The sequence below is a fragment of the Eschscholzia californica genome, unplaced genomic scaffold, assembly GCF_041429995.1.
Source record: "Eschscholzia californica isolate CP2 unplaced genomic scaffold, dmEscCali1.0.p SCAF_1, whole genome shotgun sequence".
Classification (NCBI taxonomy): Eukaryota; Viridiplantae; Streptophyta; class Magnoliopsida; order Ranunculales; family Papaveraceae; genus Eschscholzia; species Eschscholzia californica.
This window is the reverse complement of record NW_028238198.1, coordinates 70,709,900-70,727,938: the sequence shown is the minus strand read 5'-3', so window position 1 is coordinate 70,727,938 and position 18,039 is coordinate 70,709,900. Positions and strand designations below refer to the sequence as shown.

The 18,039-nt window shown below is 39.3% G+C and overlaps 1 long non-coding RNA gene across 1 annotated transcript; it reads left to right on the top strand.

Annotated features, from left to right (window-relative positions):
- Positions 1–16,144: 16,144 nt before the first annotated feature.
- LOC147568764 (uncharacterized) lies at positions 16,145–18,039 on the top strand. The gene is made up of 3 exons (XR_015238438.1): positions 16,145–16,344; positions 17,276–17,335; positions 17,757–18,039. It is a non-coding gene; the product is annotated as an uncharacterized LOC147568764 (long non-coding RNA).

Genomic DNA, 18,039 nt, shown 5'->3' with positions numbered 1-18,039 from the left:
TTTAACCAGATGTAGCATAACCTATGACCAACCAAGAGGCCGTGCGCAACCAGGAACCCGTGGCCAACCACATGACCAACCACGTGGCCAACCACGACTTTGTGATCAACCAATCCAAGAGGTGTTGCCGGATCCCAGCTCGTCCAGGGAGAAGACCAGCCAACCAAAAATTGTACTCCAACTTTTGGGGGTTTTTTATTTATCTATGTTGCTTAATTTGGGAGAATTTGCTAATTTATATCTAGATAGTTTGTAATTCTTAAAGTTCTTAATCACGTATAAAGAAATTTTAGAGAAAAGATCATGCCTTCTCATGTAAATGAGTCTTGGAGGATTCAATTGAACACGGAGATTTAGAATAGTAAAGTTTTTTTAGACGTTGAATTTATTAATGAAATATTCAATTTAGTGAATGTTTATATTGTTAAGTTGTAAATTAATTTTTATCATGAGTGTGAACTATTATATAAAACAACTGAATGTAGATTCGCATGGTTGTTGTACCGTCGGTTAAATCATAATATTGTTGTAAAGCTTACATACTTAAACTAACACCCAATTGAGAAGCGAAAAAGAAAGGATTAAAAGGACAGAAGTACAACATTAGCCAAGGCCAGTGAAATCCTACCTCAGGATGTACAGCAATAGCAGTATCACCAAATGATGTCTCGGAGCGAGTTGTGGCTATTGTCAAAAAGTATAAGAATTACTTTGAGCCTCCAGCAACCCGATATTTGATATGGTACAGTGTGCCAGGTTCTTCAGAATACTCCACTTCCTAAAGGAGCAAGCAAGATTAGTAACCATTTTAAGATTAAATCAATTTGATAGAAGAACAGAGCAATCCCGTGTCCACCAAAATATAGCATACCAAGTCAGGGACTGCAGTCTGAAGATTAGGAGACCAGTTGACCATGTAGGATCCTGAAGAAACATAATATGTAATTAAACTATAACTCCCTCAATGACTTATAATAGCTTAATTGCACTATTTTCATATGTAAGTGATGATCAATGAATATTACACAAGCCTGAAGATAAAATGAGAGATTGGTGGGAAGAAAATAGAAATATAACACAATACTTACTATAGGATCACTAGTGAAACACTTGATCATCACAAAAATATTCTCTTGCCTTAACTTCTTTACCGGTTTAATGTCTCAAAGTAGTCTTTTGTTGCCCCAAATGTTATGAAAATGGACGATTTGAACTAAAATTGAATAAGTAAACAGAATCTGATTTTGTTACAAACTTATGAAAAAACAGCCAACAGACCAATATCTTTACGACTTCCTGTAATTTCTTGTTCAAGCAAATATATATAGAGAGAACTGCCAAAACATAGAGTTAGATAATCATATGTTCAAAAAGTTTAGAGAAAAGGCAACCCACGAATTGAGAAACAATGTCATCACCACCTACGCCTCATTCCAAATATTAAGGTTGGCAGATAATAAATGTAATTTATAACAGTCGCCGTACAAGGAACTGAGAAAGAATATCCGAAGACAAGTTTGGTAATAACTATGACACATTGAGCCTCAGCAAATAACCTACAAGTTGGTGACAAATTAGCATGCTCTGTATAACTTCTCTGAAAACTACCAGAAACAGGAAATGGGAATAAGAAACTAAAAGAGCATCAAGCAGCACAAAGGAGACTAAAGCACCATAACATATGAAGAGAAATAAGTCCAGAAATATAGGAAAAGTAGAACTTCTCGAAATGTTCAAAACTCAGAGTGATCGTAAACTTCATAACAGTCCCGCTGGTAAAAACTGTTTTGCAATTAGATTTAAGTGAACACCTTGATAAATTAGGCCTTTCTCATGAAGTGTAAGAGGCGGTTTAGCTTGTGGCGGTTTGAGAAAGATGGCAATTGGCAGTTTCATGGAATTGTGAAAGAGGCGGTTTTGAATGCTAGGCGGTTCCAATTTGGGTTTCCAAATTGGATGGTTTCTAAATTTTGGTTTCCAAAAATTTAGAACCCCACCGGCTTATATAATATATAAATAGGGGGTTGAGTATCATCAAACAAAACCAACACAAACAACAACTCTTCTTTAGAGAGCTAGAGAGAGAGCAAGAGTGAGAGAAATTTTTCATAGTTTTTGAGCGGTGTTAAATTTCTCGGTCGTCGAAGATTTAGTATAGAGGGTTATTACTATACGGTACCATCTTGGGACGAACTTGCGGATTGTGTTAGTCGTCTTCATCTATCCTTCAATAAAGATTTCTTGTTCGCCCGAGGACGTAGGCTTTAAAGCCGAACCTCGTTAAATTCTGTTCGCATATTTGATTTTGACTTAGCTTTTCGATTAATCTTCATAATCGGATCAATTTCTAGGTAGGTTCGATAGCTTCCGCGACTTTCAATTATAACAATTGGTACCAGAGCCTTGTTGAGATTGAACGAAGAGAAGATGGGATCGAGAAGTGGTACGGTCAAATCAGGGAAATATGAGATAGAGAAGTTCAATGGGAAAAACGATTTTTCTTATTGGCGGATGCAGATGAAGAATCTGTTAATCTCGCAGAAATTACACAAGACGTTGACGGGAAAGAAACCAGGAGATATGTCAGATGAGGATTGGGAAGAGTTAGATCTCGAAGCACGGGCTACCATTATGTTGTGTCTTGAGAGGGACGTGGCGTTCCTAGTAGACGAAGAAACAACGGCGGCGGGTGTGTGGTTAAAGCTAGAAAGCAGTTTCATGACGAAAACTTTAACGAATCGGGTCTACTTAAAATCCAAATTATTCACATGTAGAATGGAAGAGGGTTCTTCTATTCAGGAATACGTGAATAGGTTTGACAGGATTATCTCAGATTTGAAGGATATTGATGTTAAGGTTGAGGATGAGGACCAAGCCCTCATATTGTTACTTTCATTACCTAAATCCTATGAAAACCTTGTTCAAACTTTGATGCTTGTTGGTGATAGTCTAAGCATGGAAGAGACGAGAAATTCGCTATTAGCGGATGACCTTCGTAAGGTTGCTACTAGCAGTATGGCGTCGGGTGGAGTAGACAAAGAACAAGCACAAGGGTTGTTTGTAACGAGGGGGAGGAGTAATGAAAGGGGAAAGGGAAAGGGAAAGGGCGGGAAATCTAGATCCAAATCTAGAGGCTCTTTCAAGAAAACGTGCTTTAGTTGTGGTGAGCTTGGCCACTTTAAAGCGGCTTGTCCAAAGAGAAAGTTGAAGCAAAAGAACGAAGGCTACAAGGAGAAACAAGAGATGCAAGAGGCGGGATATGTGTCAGAAGAGGCGGACGAATGTTTCTCGGTGACAGAGGTGTCTGAGAAGATCTTCGATAAGTGGATGCTTGATTCAGGGGCGTCACACCATATGTGCCCAAATAGGGAGATGTTTACTACCTATAGGAGTATAGATGGTGGTACAGTTATACTGGGTGATGATAGTATATGTAAAACTGTGGGACTCGGAACAATACGGATCAAGATGCACGATGGAGTGGTGAGAACATTGACGGACGTAAGACACATACCCGATTTGCGGAAAAATCTAATTTCCCTTGGTGTGTTGGAGCGGAACGGCTGTAAGATAATTATAGAGAATGGCTCCATAAGAGTCGTTAAGGGTTCTTTGGTGGTAATGAGAGGTACTCGTTACGGTAATTTATACAAACTTTTGGGGACAACAATTACGGGAGATGTAGCAGTAGGAATCAGTGGAAGGGATCCAACGGCTAGTACGAGGCTTTGGCATATGCGCCTTGGGCATATGTCAGAAAAGGGTCTATCTTTGATGTGCGGGAAAGGCTTGTTGAAGGACATGAAGAAGCCTTGCATGGAGTTTTGTGAGCATTGTGTGTTCGGGAAGGCACACAGGGTGACGTTCTCTACAAGCAAGCACAGGAGCAAAGAGGTATTAGACTACGTACACACCGATGTCTGGGGACCGGCAAAGTTACCTTCCAAGGGTGGTTCCAGGTATTTTGTTACATTCGTTGATGATCATTCGAGATTTGTCTGGCTTTATTTTCTGAAGCATAAGAATGAGGTATTCAACACATTCCTGGTGTGGAAAGCAATGGTTGAGAACAAAACTGGTCGAAAGCTGAAGACGTTAAGGTCGGATAATGGGACCGAGTACACGGATGGGGCATTCAAGGAGTTTTGTAATCAGGAAGGCATTGTGAGGCACTGGACAGTAGTAAACACACCTCAGCAGAATGGAGTCGCAGAGAGATTGAACCGTACACTACTTGAGAAGGCTAGATGTATGCGCTCCAATTCGGGACTAGGTGTAGAATGGTGGGCAGAATCTGTTGCTACAGCTTGTTATATTGTGAACAGGTCTCCACATTCTTCTTTAGATGGCGGCATACCTTACGAGGTGTGGTCAGGTGAACATGCAGATTACGGGAGACTTAAGGTTTTCGGTTGTACGGCCTATTACCATGTTAAAGGTAACAAACTTGATAATAGAGCAAAGAAGGCAATTTTCTTAGGATATGCTACAGGAGTCAAGGGTTATCGGCTATGGTGTACGGAAGACAAGAAGTTTGTAATCAGCAGAGATGTGGTGTTTGATGAGTCATCTATTGTAGCTATGGCGAAAGCTACGGTGCCTAGTTGTGGTGATGTTGGGTCTACTAAAGCTCAAGTAGTGGAAGTAGAAATCGAAGACCAACGGATTTCTAGGAATCATGATCAGGTGGAGCATCAGGATAATACTCAGGATGAGGAAATTGATGAACCCGATCATGAGGAGGTTCAAGGGGAAGGTACACAAGTTTTACAACAACAACAGCAGGATGTTTCGGTACACACTAGGCCGAAACGGTTATATAAGCCGGTACAGAGGTTAGGGTCAGACAAACCTCTTAGGCATTATGGGCAGGCAAATCTGGTTGAATATGCACTCTCGGTGGAAGACGACGAGCCGGTCACCTTCAAACAAGCTATTACCGCGGAGGATAGAGAGAGTTGGTTGGTTGCTATGCAAGAAGAGATGGAGTCTCTTCACAAGAACCAGACATGGGAGGTTGTCCCATTGCCCGAAGGTAAGTCTGTTATTGGTTGTAAATGGGTGTACAAGAAGAAAGAGGATTCTTCCGAGATCAAGGGTACAAGGTATAAGGCAAGACTAGTGGCCAAGGGTTATGCACAGAAAGAAGGGGTCGACTACAATGAGATTTTCTCACCGGTCGTGAAACATACTTCTATTCGGGTGCTATTGAGTATTGTTGCTCACATGGATCTTGAGCTGGAACAACTCGATGTTAAAACCGCCTTCTTGCACGGAGATTTGGAAGAAGAAATTTATATGGCTCAACCTGAGGGATACAAGGTTGAGGGCAAAGAAAATCAAGTATGTCGTTTGAGGAAATCTCTTTACGGATTGAAACAATCCCCTCGCCAATGGTACAAACGATTTGATTTTTTCATGCTAAAACATGGTTTTCGCAGAAGTGACTATGATTGTTGTGTATACATCAAGAAACTTCGCGAAGGTGACTTTATTTATCTCCTTTTGTATGTGGATGACATGCTTATTGCTTCTCGAAGCATGGTGGAGATAGATAAGTTGAAATCTCAACTCAGTCAAGAATTTGAGATGAAAGACATGGGCGCTGCAAAGAAGATACTGGGAATGGAGATTAAAAGAGAGCGGTCAAGTAAGAAACTGTACTTGAATCAGAAAGGTTACATCGAACGAGTAGTTTCTCGGTTCGGGATGCAGGATGCGAAGGCGGTGTCAACACCTTTGGCACCACACTTCAGGCTCTCGGGAAAACAATCTCCCACTACTACGGTGGAGAAGGATCATATGGATCGTGTACCGTATGCTAGTGCAGTTGGCAGTTTGATGTACGCTATGGTGTGTACTCGTCCGGATATTTCACAAGCGGTCAGTGTGGTTAGTAGGTTTATGGCAAACCCGGGGAAGACACATTGGGAAGCTGTGAAGTGGGTCTTGAGGTACTTGAAGGGTACCGTTGATACGGGTTTGTGCTTTGGTGGAGACACATGTCAGGTAAGCGGTTATGTTGACTCGGATTATGCTGGCGATCTAGATAGAAGACGATCTACTACTGGTTATGTATTTAGGGTACATGGTGCTCCAGTTAGTTGGCGATCGATGTTACAATCTACAGTTGCGTTATCTACTACGGAGGCCGAGTATATGGCTATGGCCGAGGGTGTGAAGGAAGCATTGTGGTTGTGGGGTCTTCTGGATGATCTAGGGATTAAGCAGGAGTGCGTGGATGTATGGTGTGATAGTCAAAGTGCGATCCACTTGGCGAAGAATCAGGTCCATCATGCTCGTACTAAGCATATCGATGTCAGGTATCACTTTGTACGAGATGTCGTAGAGAAAGGGGATGTTTCTCTCATGAAGGTACACACGGATGAGAATCCCGCGGACATGTTGACTAAAGTGGTGACATGTAGCAAGTTTCAGCATTGTCTGGAATTGCTACAAATCGGCTCGTGTTAAGTTGCCCGAAAGGGCGAAATGGCGACAAGGTTTTCTTTATGTGAAGGGTTGGTAGAACTACGGTAGGCTTGATCCTGTAAAAGGGTACGTAGGCAACCATGGTCATATGGTGCAGTCGGATGAAGTTACAAGAAACAGATGTATCTTACAAGGAGTATCCTGGTGTTCGTCCAAAATTTGAAGTATATCAAATTGTGTACGAGGTGGAGAATTGTAAGAGGCGGTTTAGCTTGTGGCGGTTTGAGAAAGATGGCAATTGGCAGTTTCATGGAATTGTGAAAGAGGCGGTTTTGAATGCTAGGCGGTTCCAATTTGGGTTTCCAAATTGGATGGTTTCTAAATTTTGGTTTCCAAAAATTTAGAACCCCACCGGCTTATATAATATATAAATAGGGGGTTGAGTATCATCAAACAAAACCAACACAAACAACAACTCTTCTTTAGAGAGCTAGAGAGAGAGCAAGAGTGAGAGAAATTTTTCATAGTTTTTGAGCGGTGTTAAATTTCTCGGTCGTCGAAGATTTAGTATAGAGGGTTATTACTATACGGTACCATCTTGGGACGAACTTGCGGATTGTGTTAGTCGTCTTCATCTATCCTTCAATAAAGATTTCTTGTTCGCCCGAGGACGTAGGCTTTAAAGCCGAACCTCGTTAAATTCTGTTCGCATATTTGATTTTGACTTAGCTTTTCGATTAATCTTCATAATCGGATCAATTTCTAGGTAGGTTCGATAGCTTCCGCGACTTTTAGTTCTAACATGAAGCCTCACGAAGCCTCACGAAGGCCTCAACCACAGCTCCTGCAAACCAAAGAAAGACAAATTCAGAATATAGAAAGTATTTTTTTTTGAATAGTTTGATTGAATTAAGAAAAGGAAAACGAATTTACAAACCCCTAGGGGTTAAGAAAGTGAAACAATCATTACAAGAAGAAGATAAAAGCATCCCAATTCTCGACCATATCCACAAAAGAATAACCCTTAACTCCCGGAATTGATCTACTCCAATGGAACAGGAAGCACTTCGCAGAGAAGATGACATGTTCTGCTGAACGATGTTTGTCGCGAAAGATGACCTCATTCCTGGCCTTCCAAGTGGCCCAAATGATGGCTTTAGGAATTAAGTTTATGATTGGCTTTTTCAATTTAATACCTTGCCAAGCCAGCAACAGATTTGGGACCTGAGCTGGGGAAGACCAAGCTAAGATCAGACTCGAAATAAAGTACTGCCAAACTTTGTCGGTCGACTCGCAATGAACAAACAAGTGGGCCACCGATTCTTCATCCTTCTTGCAGAGAGGGCATCTATTAGGGGTACACTGGCCCCTTTTTCTCAGGATGTCCATAGTGGGAACTTTCCCTAAACAAACAGCCCACAAAGTGAAGCTGACTCGCTGAGGGACATTAGATCTCCAAACGTCCTTGAAAAGAAGGGAGACTAGCAGCGAATTAGAATCCAGAAAGGAGTAGCAAGCTTTAACAGACAACTCCTTGGAGGAGTCTGAGATCCAAACACGGGAATCCATGTCATCCGTCAAAGAACACACCGATAGCAAATCCAAAAGAGCGCCAAACTCTTCAATTTCCCAGTCGTTTAAGTTTCGTCTAAGAGGAATAGCCCACGCATTAATGTCTTTGTCATAGAAATTTGCCACTGCCCCGTTCTTGATCGAACAGATAGCGTAGGTGTTAGGGAATTTAGCTCGAAGAGGTTGATCTGAAATCCAAATATCCAACCAGAAGTTGGTTTGATTTCCGTTGCCTACTCTGATTTTAGTTAAAGATTTGAAAGTTTCCCATCTATTATAAATCCCCCTCCACACCGAGAATCCGTAATTTCCTTTTGGTTGAAGGGTTATCCACCCAAACTCTGATTCACCATATTTTTCACAAATCACCTTCCGCCAAAGCCTGTCTCTTTCCACCCCGAATCTCCACAACCATTTAGTGATGAGGGCGTCATTCATGATCCGCAAGCTCTTAATTCCCAACCCACCTTTAAGAAGGGGTCTACAAACCTGCTCCCAAGCAACCCAATGAATTCTCTTAGTTTCTTCATCCATATCCCAAAGGAAATCTCTGAATTTCTTCTCAGTCAGATTAACTATACTGATAGGCATAGAGAATAAGGAGAGAAAATAAACCGGAAGAGCTGAAAGAACGGCCTTGATTAGCGTCACCTTGCCCCCTCTCGATAACAGTTAAATATTGAATGACTACAGAGAGCATATAGCTACAGCAAGGCATATAGTCACGAATTGAGAAATTACAAGAAGGCATATAGGTACAGCAAGGCATATAGTCATACTGTTCTAATACTTTTAGAGAGCATGGCTTCCTTGTAATATGACTACAGACTATAATATCAAAGGGTTGCTGCAACTAGTTGAATCCACACGGACATGAACAAGTTACAAAGACAAGTAATACACGAGATCAAGTTTTCAGGTAAATTTTGCATGAAAACATAGCACAGTTGACGTATTAGGCATCTGTAATATAAACTTGCAAATCGTTGCAAAAAGTTCTAACTTGGGGCTTTTAACTCCTCCAGTTAAACTAGTAGAAGGACTGAGTTAGGTAGTAAAATATCCTACGACTTAGTTGCTCGTCAAGGGTGAAATGCTCTCTAGTCCAATCACAAGATGCGCCCAGTCTCTTTATCTGATTTGTGATGGTTCCACCATATCTGAATAGAAAAAGGCAATGTACCAGTGACCAATCAAATACTGTATACACTGTAAGGTACCATGAAAACGTCATGAAGGGAAGCACTATGAGATGCTAGCACGTGACCAGAAAATAGGACTTCCAACATAAAGTACATGACATGGAGGAAGTAAACAAGGTAATATACAAGTAGCATACTTCTCTTTCCACTCCCAAACCCTGCTTGTGAACTCTTCTCGACTAAGTTCCGTCCTTTTTAATAACAATAAACAGAAAGTGCTTTATCATTGGCTTCAAATTTATGATATCCCCCTCCCAGGGCTCTGAGCTACATCAGGTTCGAAGAAATGCGCCAATAACAAATCATAGACAGGTAACAAATAAAGTAACTCGAAGTTGATGACAGACTAATGAGGTACATATCACTAACAGAGTGCTCATAAAGTACATCGCCAAATTAACAAATGGTGCTCACTAACAATTCGAATGAAATTTTAGCACGAATGCTTCTATGTGTGTCATGAATGGAATTAACCAGAACCTTGTACGACTTTCACATAGCTACACTACCAACTTAACCTAAAACCTAATAGACTTCTAGTGCATGCCAAAACATACGACTGTTAGTGGGTTTTTATTCAGCGTGAACTCTAACATATATCCATTAGTTCTTTTTTGAAAAAATGTGCATCCCAGAAACTACTGAAGAATCCTCTTGCTCTTACCTCGAGAGTGACAAACATTGCATGCCCCATACGCAATGACCCGGTGACATTAGGCGGTGGCATAGAAATGACAAATGCGTCTCCATCCTGATCAGGGTTTGGCTTGAAATACCCTTGAGACTCCCACCTGAAATATAAAATCTAAGAACTACAGATGACGAATATGAGCAGATATCAACTAAAAATTAACATAAAAGACATAACTTTAAGTAAAACCAATGTGAAATATGAACTCACAAGACGAATAATTTTGAAACGACAACCCAAACCCTAAGTAAATTTGTACATCAACAATTGTTATTTATAAAGTATGACACATTTTTGAGTTACCAGTGCAAAATCTTGTTCGTTTGGAACGGATGAAATTCCGGTAAGAGATGCTGAATTTAGTACGACCATGTCGAGAAAATATAAGTGGATTCAACTTGTATACAGAAAGAGTGAAGAAAATGGAAGATTGAGTTGCTAACGCCATTGACAAACTAAGAGTTGGCCATAAGTTTTACTGATAAGAGAAGATTGACATTTACAAGTTTGAAGTAAAATACTTGGCTTTGACCCCAGGGCCGGCCCAAGTTGTTAGGGGGCCTAAAGCGAAGAAAATTTTGGGGCCCTTTTTACATTAGCTCTAAAAAAGTTAATTTTTCGCTGTAACAGATAAATTAATATGAACAACATAAGAAGATCAAATTTACATACAGAGTTGAGCTAAATATGTTTCGAAAACATTCGTCTTGTCTTTTGAGATACAGAATTACTAATTATTCGTTCTTAGTCCAATTCTTGCATTTTGAGATGTAAAATTACTAATTATGCGTTCCTAATACTATATGAGAATTAGTATGAAAATAAAAAAATTACATCAAACACCAATAACCTAATTGAGTAGTACAATTTTATAAATTACTTATGTAACAAAACAGGTGTGTAGTTAAAATCGAATATAACACTTACAAACTAACTATTAAATTATGACTATAAATACTTATTCGTTGAGATCTAATTTTAAAACTATTAAAATCAATATATTTTAATTATAAAATAGAAAATGATTCTTTTAAAAGGGAGATACATCAAATATAATAAACTATAAAAATAGCAAAAAAAAGAATAAAAATTACCATAAAAAAATAAGGGAGAAAAAAAGAGACAAATAAACCATTGGGAAGTTTTATAAGGCCTCCCCAATTTTGTTAAAAGGCCTCCCCATGAACCATTTTACTTGCTAAATTATCACTGAGGGAAGGCCTTTTAACAAAAATGAGGGGCCCTATAAAATCTCCCTAAACCATTGCCTCCTTGTAGAGTTTAGAGAGAGATTGCAACAAACAAAATACATAAACGAGGGCAGCAAAAGTTTATAAATATTTACAGTTAAACTTACTAATTTAAAAGAGAGAAGGAAAAAAGTAAACTAGGTTAGGGAAGAATACGTATTTTATTGTTTTTGTGGCCCCACACTTTAATTAGTTGTCTCCCTCCTGGACAAGTACGGTATCTAACAGCAAAAGAAAAGAGAGGTCCCACGTTTTGGCAACGTTTCAAACAGGTTGGAGCATTTGGCTGGGCTTTTCAATCTTTTATTTTCTATTTCTTGGGGATTGCCTTTAATCAACTTGTATTTTGGGGCCCCTACAAAAGTGAGGCCCAAAGCAGCCGCTTTGGCTGCTTTGGGCCTGGGCCGCCCCTGTTTGACCCCCAAATCCACTTATTATTTTTCGCCTTATGCACTCTTTTCTTGGGTGCTTCTAAACGCACCGGGCCAAAAGGCTGTTAGTGCCATCTCTGTTAGCACCAACCCTAACCGCTCACTTCTCTATTAGCACCAACAAACTATGTAGGCACCGGCCCTTCTCACTTAGCCCTAACCCCTCCATCCATCATAAAGAAAAAAAATCATCAATTGGAAGAAGGTTTAGGAGAAGCAAGAGAAATTTTTCATGGTTCAGTTTAAAAGCTTTTTCATCAATGGTTTTATAACTAAAGAAATTCAGAGTTATAGTTTACAGATGAGAGAGAATCTGTATTATGAAGATCTTCAAGGAATTCTTTCTCGCGTAGAGAGAGAATTGAATGCATCTTTGTCTGGTTATTTCAACAAGTTTTTTCTCAAACACCGACTTGAATGGTGTCTGTTATGATTCTTTAAGCAAATTTCACTGTGTATTCAATGGCAAATGATACTGCGATTGCAGCAACTCCATCTTCTCAGCCGGCGGCCATCACAAAAAACATAATTCTATCAAAAAATCAAAATCATTATAAATCAAAGTTTGATTCTTCATCGATTAAAACTTTCTATGTTTCATCATCAACTTCAGTAGGAGGAAACAATGGCGGTGGTGGAAAAATTAGGTTTAATAATGCTGGTGGAACTGGCAGTAATGGAGATGGAAGATGTGATGAATCTTCGTCATCGAATCTCCACCGTTCGATTATACCTTATAAATTATCATCTTCATCATCTCGAGGTTCATTAATTGGGAATAAAGAAGAGTTGAAATTGTGGAATTCAATAATGGAAAAAGTTTCAAAGATGCAGAGAAAAATAAGAGATGAACCCCTAGATGAAGAAACAATGAAACGTCTCGTATCACCCGTTACAGTACAGAGTGAACAGGAGGATTGTTCGGATTATTACATGACTGAAATTTTGTACCAGGAATTTTTTTTTTTAAATCTTTCTTTCTTTATCGTTCTGAATAAAAAAAATGATGAACAAATCACTCGGATTGATGGTTCCGAATAAAAAAAAAGGGTTATTTCTCTAATGGCCCCCTACTTTGTGACCAGCTTCCTGCCTGGCCCCCTACTTTGTGACCAGCTTCCTGCCTGGCCCCCTACTTTGTGACCAGCTTCCTGCCTGGCCCCCTACTTTACAAGAAATACCCATATGGCCCCCTTCCGTTATAACACCGTTACTCTCTCTCTTCCATTTCTTTTCTCTCTCCTCCAACATGTTTTCTCTCTCTGGCACCTTGTTAAACCAGCCACATCATCGTCTTCACCGGCAGGGTCGCCGACCGGCCAACCTTCAAACTTTTTTTTTTCTCCCTCTCTAAAAAAAAAAAAAAATTTATAAAAATTCTCTCACTCTAACTCCGGCGAAGGGAAACCTTCGCCGGAGCTAGGTCTGTTCATCACGAACAGACCAGATCAGGGTCTGTCCGTGATGAACAGACCACGATCTGGTCTGTTCATCACGGACAGACCCAGATCTGGGTCTGTTCATCACGGACAGACCCTGATCTGGGTCTGTTCATCACGGACAGACCCTGATCTGGTCTGTTCGTGATGAACAGACCTAGCTCCGGCGAAGGTTTCCCTTCGCCGGAGTTAGAGAGAGAGAGGTGAGAGAATTTTTATAAAAAAAATTTTTTTTTTTTTTAGAGAGAGAGAGAGAAGAGAGAAAAAAAAAGTTTGAAGGTCGCCGGCCGGCGACCCTGCCGGTGAAGACGATGATGTGGCTGGTTTAACAAGGTGGCAGAGAGAGAAAACATGTTGGAGGAGAGAGAAAAGAAATGGAAGAGAGAGAGTAACGGTGTTATAACGGAAGGGGGCCATATGGGTATTTCTTGTAAAGTAGGGGGCCAGGCAGGAAGCTGGTCACAAAGTAGGGGGCCATTAGGGAAATAACCCTAAAAAAATGATCGTAGATAGGTGTCGGTGTTGTTGTCGTCAAACGAAGGTGAACGTCACCCACATTAAAAACGGGTGCTTATAGAGACATCGGGTCAATGATCGTTGACCCAAGTCAATAAAAATTATGGATGCTAACAGCCTTTTGGCCCGGTGCCTTTAGAAACACCCTCTTTTCTTTTAGGCATACAAATTTCTATCATCTGCCTACGAATAAATCCGAACTTTTTTTGTTTTTTTAATTGTTCAGTGTGTGCCTCGAGCCCTTGAGCTTTAGGTGGAAGATTATACCTCTTACCACTCCATCCGAACTTGTTTCAACAAAAAAAAGAATCCTGACGTTTCACTCGAACTTCATGATACCCCATAAGTCTTTGGCACAGTTATGTTTGGTAGTTCAAATCGATTCTAATTTTTGTCAATGTTTTATTTCTAATTTTATGACGTTTTTGTAATTATAATTTTTTTACTTGTCCACATCTATATATTTCTCTCTTCTACCTCACTTTCTCACTCTTCTACTTCATCTCTCTCTCCTCAACTGCACCTTCTTCTCTTCTTCAACTTAAGAAGCTCGTTGGGCCTTTCAACAAAAATATAAAAAGAAGCTCGTTGGGCGCGCAGAACATTGTCGCGTGACTTTGGAATTATTTTTTGAACTCTTTTTTCAACTCAATAAGGTTGTTAGCGAGTCAGACCACTTTATATATATTTCTCTCTCCCTATCCCTATTCCTATCCCTCTCCATCTCCCTCTTCCTCTGTCCCTCTCTTTATCAGTTATCACGTGCTCTCTCACTCTCCCTCCCCCTCCATTCCCCATGCTCTCTCTCCCTTTTTCAAGGTCGTTGTCAGTGGAAGAAAAAGAAATAACAATTTTAGAAAATTGAGTAAAAAGCTTCAAAGTCGTCGTTAGTGGGTCAAATAAAAAAAGTTATAATTACAAATATGGTACAAGAGTAGAAATGTAAAATTTGACAGAAAATTGACAAATTGAACTGCCTGACACAATTGGGCGCAAATTGAACCGTCAGACACTTACGGGCCAAAATAGTCAGTTAGTCACAAATTGGGATGAAAACCAAATTAATCCTTGGTTTAATTCCCTCTTCATCTTCCTCACCTCCATATGACCAGAATAAGCCCTAATAGTTGAGTTAATTTCATTTTGATCCCTAACTTTTGACCAACTAGAGAATTTAGCTCCCAAGACTGGGATGTCGTTAGTTAAACTTAACCGTCGATATTATATTTTCCTTTTTACCCTTCATAGAAAGAGGGTCTTCTCCCTGTCCTTTCTTTTCTTCGTCGAAAGGATAACCAACCGACGACTTTCAACTTTAAAAAACAAATTCAGTCTCGTTATTTTTTTCTCTATATCCTCCATTCCCTACCTCCACCGCCATTTCCCCATCTTCACCTTTTTCTCTTTCTGTATGTATAGTTGAAACCCCATGAAATCAATGGGGTTTCTGCTCATGAAAGAAACGTGAATCCCACAAGGTCTCTGCTCGTGAAACCCCATGAATTGCAAGCGGTTTTGCTCCAGATCTAGAGAGAAAGATGAAGATGGCAAAGCTGATGGGAGGGATTAGGGGCGGGAAACAGGCCGGGCGGGCGGAAAACGGACACTGACTCAACCGGTTCGGGCGGAAGGGGCACAAGTCCTAAGTGTCCACGACGTCTGGACAAAACGGGCGAACATTTCGGATTTTCCCCAACAAAGTGGGGTCCGTGACCGTTTTGATAGTCGGGCAAACCAAGTATCGGTCAGTCAGGCACCGGTCACTAATAAAGAATTTTTTATTCGAAATTAAAATTGTTTAGTAGCTAAATACAACTTTCGAAACTGCCACTTTACAATTCCAAAAAGTAAATAACTACAAAATTAAAAGATAATCGTTGAGATTTCTGATGGATTACGATTGGTAATATTCTTCTTCTCATGGATTAAGATCGGTGTATTGTGGATTCTAGGTTTACTGATGAGATATTGAGATTTTAGAGGAGATAGAGACTAGAGAAGTAGGGAGATGAACAATATTAAGAAAAGTGATTTCTAGGTTATATATTTTTACTCTTGAAATCTAACGGTTGTAGCTAACCCAACAAATCTAAAAGCTTAAAATCAATCATATAGGCGTGTGGGTATGACGGGTAGGATAAACGGACGGGTATGGACGGGTTCGGTCGGCGGACTATATAAGCGAGCGGACTCGGTCGGATCACCGGGTAAGGACCTATGCCCGTGTCCGTTTGCTTGAGCTCTTTCGGTCGGGCGGGTACAAACTGATTTAGGCATCAGACGGTCACATACCCCTTCGCACTCAGACGGCCGTGAGCGGGTTTCGAGTTTCTGGAACAAAATCCCACCCCTAGGAGGGATCAGGAGAGATAGGAAGAAGAACAAGAAAACCTTTTTAAATGAAAGGTAAAAAGGTAAAAAATATATATTATGACAGGGCTAAATCAGAAGGAAAATTTGGCCAAAACTCCCTACAAAATTAAGGCTTTGGTCAAAAAAGATCTATAAACTTTTTATAGGCTTCAGCTCCCTAGGGCATTTCTGTAAATAATCAAATATAGGGAAATTACTAAAGTAACCTTACTTATCAGAGAAAATTAAAAACTCGTTTAATTCTTACTTTTTCTATTTTTCTGTTTTTCCGACTTTCCCTCTCTTACCAGATACTAAGAAAAACTCTAGGGTTTTCAGAGGCTAAGGAACAATGGATTCCTCTCTCAGACTTCATCCAATTTCTTCAAGGGATTCTTCAAGAACAATCAGGATTTCCGGATTACCTAACAAACCATCTTACTTATTAACAAACCAACAGTAATTCCCTCCCATTATTCCACTTTTCTTTTGAAATTTCCTTTATGTTGTTACTTCCAGCTTTCCGCTATTTTTTTAGGGTTTATCTGTGTTTTAGGGTTTCTTTATTTCACTCTATATCTATATTATGAGAAGTCATTAGAAGTAAAATGCTTCGATCAAGTGTTCGTAGCCTGGTATCAAATTAGTTTTTTTTCTTTGCATTAGGGTTTACTATGGTACTCATATTGTATTAACCCTGTAAATGGTTTGCATATAGGGTAATATTATTAAATTGAAAAAGATTAACGTTTCTAGAGTTTGGTGGTGAAACTGTGTATCTAGTTTTTTGAATTGTTTGGAAGAATGAGTTGTTCATTGGTTGAATTGGTGAGTTCTTTTTATGACATAAATGGGTGACTTAATTTGTTTTTTTTTTGCCTTGAATTAGTACACTAATTTTCTCTCTTAGAACTGAAGGTCATAATTAAGTAGTGAACTCCAATTTGTAATTATGAGAAGTCATGTTGTGGGTTTCTAGGAGGAGCAGTTAACTATGAGTAGCATAAATGGAATTATTGATTTCGATATGTATTGAACACCTGAACTTGATTTCCTTATATCAATGCACCTTATTGCCAAAGTTTATACTGTCAAGTCAATAGTTCCGGGGCGAAAAACTGGATTTTGTGATATCTATAAACCTTATTTGGCCAAGTTAATGCCAGTAAAGCAATAGCTTCTAGTGAGATTAGCACTGAAATCTTGATGTTATGATCATTAGAGAAGGCCTTAAATCAGAGAGACGCGAGCATTAAAATCTTGTAGAATTGTATCAATTGTTGAGTGAACCACCATGATTAGATCAGTATAGGTATATAATCATATCTTAGTCCATTTCATGTACTTACAGTATTTGTTTGCATGTTGTTTTATTTTCTTTTCATGTCAGCTTATTTGTTTGGCGACCTTTCTCAAAGTACAGGAGACTGACATCTTTGATCCATATCAGGTATTTAATTTCTTCTCATTATGGACGCCATTTCCATCATATTTGATTGCAAATATGATTTGTTGCTTGGTTGAAGGCTTAATCTAGGTATTAGTGTTGTTCTTCGATTTGTATCGCTTTTGTTTTACGTACGAATGAAGGAAATTCGATGGTAATACAGAAGTTTTTTCAGAATCATCAACCTTGTTCCTCAATGTTTCATTTAGTTTTTTCATAATTAAGTTTTGATCATTACTAGTTTCTTAATGTTTGGATGGTTCATTACTGTTTATGCTTCATTGGTATGTATGCTTCATTACTGTTTATGCTTCGTTGGTATGTATGCTTCACTAGGAATTGAAAATTGGCAGTGTAGCTAATAATTTGTTATTTTTTTTTCTTTTGTTTATTTTATCAAATAAATGACTCTTTTTCTTTACAGAGTTGATTGTGGTTTATAAGTATGTCAGTACATTTTGAATGCTACAAAAGGTCAGGATTTTGAAGAGATGGAGGTTGAACCTAATGAGATTACGAAACTTAGAGGAAAGATAGTCGCTGAAATTGTTTCAGATGGAAAATATTGTTGGACAAAAAAAGGCGTTCTATAGTATTTGTTCTGAATATTTTGAAGAATGTGTTTGTGAATATTTTGATGAATATTTACTAGTTTTTTAATCCTATTATGTTGAGTGAATATTCGATTACTTATTTGGTCTTATGAA